At 40.1% G+C, this 3,693-nt stretch overlaps 1 non-coding gene across 1 annotated transcript; it reads right to left on the bottom strand.

Annotated features, from left to right (window-relative positions):
* Positions 1-3,586: 3,586 nt before the first annotated feature.
* Positions 3,587-3,693, bottom strand: LOC141658194 (small nucleolar RNA R71). Its single transcript, XR_012549095.1, has one exon. It is a non-coding gene; the product is annotated as a small nucleolar RNA R71 (small nucleolar RNA).

Raw genomic sequence — 3,693 nt, 5'->3', positions numbered from 1 at the left:
ATGCTTTCGACCGGATCGTTTTATATCGGTCGGTTTCGTCTCGGTTAGGGTCTCGAAATGATTAGAGATGTTCGGAGTCGCCACCAAGCATTTTTGGGATGCCTGGAACCCGTTCGAATTCCACTTTATACCTCAGTCAAATCGAAGCATAAAGCAGCGTTTGACATAGGTACTAAAGATAAGGAAATCGTCCCTCTTTAGCATCCTATCTCTAGAATGACTCTCGTACGCCCTAGATAAGGTCTTCCACTATCCAAAGTTTCTGAGTAAGAGGTGAAGGTACGTATTGGGAAGCCCTTTAATCAGACACCCAATCCCGCCCGCGTTAGCGGCCTCTACTGATCGATCTTGGTTGGTTGAATGCAGAAGTTGATAAAACGGTTTAAATGCATGAATGCGCATCCAATAATTTAAACCTAACATGTGAGAGCTTTCTAAGTCGGTTGATTTAATCCAAGTATAAAGTATAAGATGTCGAGTTGGATTAATGATTGATTTGCATGCAAGACGGAAATTAAACATCCATTTACCGTATTAGGTTTAGGGTGCATAACATGATCCATTTGTCTTAATAAGTCATTTTGCAAATATGGTTTAAGATAATCAAATAGTCATCTGATCTGTCCTATACCCGGGCTAACCGGGGTCGGGATCGTCCTGGACTAATGCTGGAAGGGAACAGGCCCTGTACTAGACGGCTATATGAGGCGCGAGCCAGCCGGCGATACAAGGGGCCTCCCTCTGGTTTTGTAAATGAGAAATGGAGGGCCTGTTTAGGCGCGGGTTAGCCCACGGTTTATGTGCCGTGTTCTGACCTTTTAGAAAACGTTATAAAACGTGTTGGAAATGGGTATTTGAACCCAGTTTGATTTGAAGGGGTCGTTTAGACCGCATTTGTTGATTTGAAGAACTAGACTCGAATAATCACCATTATTTGGATAATATTCGGTGTCGGGTTCGACTTGACAAACTTGACATGAATAGTTTTGAAAATGATTATGAACTAATTGTTTTAAGTTCATTTGAATGTAATTAGTCGATACTCATCATCGTACCCGGGTTAAAATCCGGCATGGTATGTAGAACCAAGGATGACTTTGTGTTGGTGACCAATATGTTTGTTTGAAAATGTAAAGAAATGAAATAAAAGGCTTTAAAATACCTTTTAAATGTCATTAACCAAATATTATCACCGAAACACGGATTTAGCCGTCATGGTATGAGGAATCAAGGGTGAAAAATGCTTTATGGTTAAAACATGTGAAATAAAATAGAAAAGGGTTCGAAAATACTTGAAATGGTGAAAACCGATTACAAATATGAAAAATGGATTAAGGGAAATGACGAGAACAAACACGGTTGATCTCTGGTCTGAACACCCCATTTAGGCGCGGGCTAGTTAGCGACCTAAGGGGCTTCTGCCTCAGACCAAAAATCAGTTTTGGCTCGTTTATTCCATGTTTTGGTTCATGCTATGCATGTTTTAGCATGTTATAATCATGAAACGAATGAAAACATAATAAAAGAGGATTTTTACACCCTCATACTTACATGTTTGGTTATGGCGAGTGACCGACGTAAGTGTAATATCTCGTTTGATCGGAAAAAACTCGGTTTAAAACCGTTTTGGTAAGTAAAAAGAGTGTTTTAAGTTTAGTGATGGTGTAGTGGTCGAAGTGGTCGGTCAAGTGATTTAATGCACGATGACGGTACCAAACAATGTGTAAGGCTCGTGTTTACGATCGGTAGGTCGTAAATACGCGTCGGGTTGTGACTTAAGAAGTCGAGTCGAGAATTTTAAGGTAGAAAAGAGGGGGCGGACACTCGCGTAAATCTCAAATGGGTGGCATTTGAGGGGTATTTATAGGGAAATGAGTGGTTGTGTGAGTTTTGAGCGACGTGGCCACTTGGGCTGCTCAAAGAGGCGCGAGCCACGTCACGGTTCTTCGAGTTGTGTTGTCACTTTCACAACAAACGCAATCATGATTTGTTCTATCCTAGGTTTTGTAGTCCCATGTTTGGTACTTGACCAACATGAATCCGGGAAAACTTAAGGTAGAAGGTTTGGAAAGTTTTTTTTTTGGTGGTTGACTCGGTTTGACTCGTTGTTGGAGTCGGGATTTGAATTTTTGAGTCGGGTTTTGGTCCGGTGTCGGTTTTGACTCTAGTTAGTGTCATTGCTACCCCGTCGTCGTGCATTAAACACTCTAGGTATTTTTGAAATGTTTTGAAATATTTTATTTTCGAAATCGTTTTAAGTTTTCCGACGTAAAGTTGTACACAAACTGTCGATCAAACGCCGCGATTCCAAAACATGTTATAGTCCGATAATCATCGGATGTTTGTTGGAGTCTCAGCAGATACTGGGTATCTACAGACATAAACCAACTCGAGCCTCATTAGACCATGCATAATGTTGAATAGGAAGGACTAAGTCGACTTGTAGGTGTTGTACAATCTAATCGATTCGGCTCCGGGACCCAAACCTTCTTAGGGATTGTAAGATATACACTAACTCGATCCCATCACAACAATAATTGCTTGATTATAATTCGAGAACATGTTTGTATGATCAACTCCCATGAATCCCCTGTGAACACATGATACCCTAGTGCTTTTAATCAATTGTTTACACCTTCATTTTATCTACCTTGCTTTGTTTTTATTGTTGATTAGTTTTAATTGATCTCCTCTCTCAACCCCAAATTGTGACACCCTAAGACACGGCCATTTACAATTGAAAATCCTACATCAATACCCGTCCCTTGGGATCCGACCTTTACTTGCCTATTTACTAAGAGTAGTTTGTGAAGTTATAAATATTGTTTTGGTTGATTAACTTTTGACGACGAGTTTTACAACAACACCAAAAATGGCGTCGTTGCTGGGGAACGGTGTTAACTTGATTTGATTTTCATTAATTATTTTTAGTTGTGTCTTTCTTTACCTTGGGGAGGTCAATCTTCTCAAGGTTATTCTAATTGTTTTCAAGTTGTTTGATATTTTGCATGTCTAGGAGATCACAAGGTAACTTGTTACCCATTGATCTTGAAATTGAAAGAACTTTGACCAACAATAGAAGACTTGCTAGAAATACTTTGAGAGGTATTGGTGAGATTGTGGACATTCAACCAAATACATTGAGTTCATCAGCCCTTTTGCAAGAGAAGGAGAGGATAATCCAATACAATACCCACCACAAAATCAACCCACAATGCCTAAATTTTCATCACATTCCGTACCAACCGAGGAGAACCTACCAAATGGTACTCCTACACCACAACATTTAACCGGTAATTTCATTGCCAAATTCGCATTTATACAATTGGCTGAGAGAAGTCAATTTGGAGGGATGCCTAGTGAAGACCCTCATTCTCATATGGAGACTTTTTGTGACTATTGTGATGCGATTTCTCAAACCGGAGTTACTCAAGACCAAATTCGATGGGTCTTATTTCCTTTTTCTTTGATTGGTACCGCGAAACAATGGTTGAAGAGCCTAGATAAGGCTACTCTTTGTATTGATTCTTGGAAGAAATTGGCACTTGCTTTCTACAAGAAATTCTATCCTCCGGAGAAGACTAACATGTTGAGAGCCCAAATCACCGGGTTCAAACAAAGGGATGAGGAATCTTTGTATGAAGCATGGGAGAGATTCAAGGACACTTGTCGATCTTGTCCACACCATGGACT

Source organism: Silene latifolia, chromosome 5 (assembly GCF_048544455.1).
Source record: "Silene latifolia isolate original U9 population chromosome 5, ASM4854445v1, whole genome shotgun sequence".
Lineage (NCBI taxonomy): Eukaryota > Viridiplantae > Streptophyta > Magnoliopsida > Caryophyllales > Caryophyllaceae > Silene > Silene latifolia.
The sequence above is the reverse complement of the archived record's forward strand: the minus strand, read 5'-3'. Positions and strand labels throughout refer to the sequence as shown.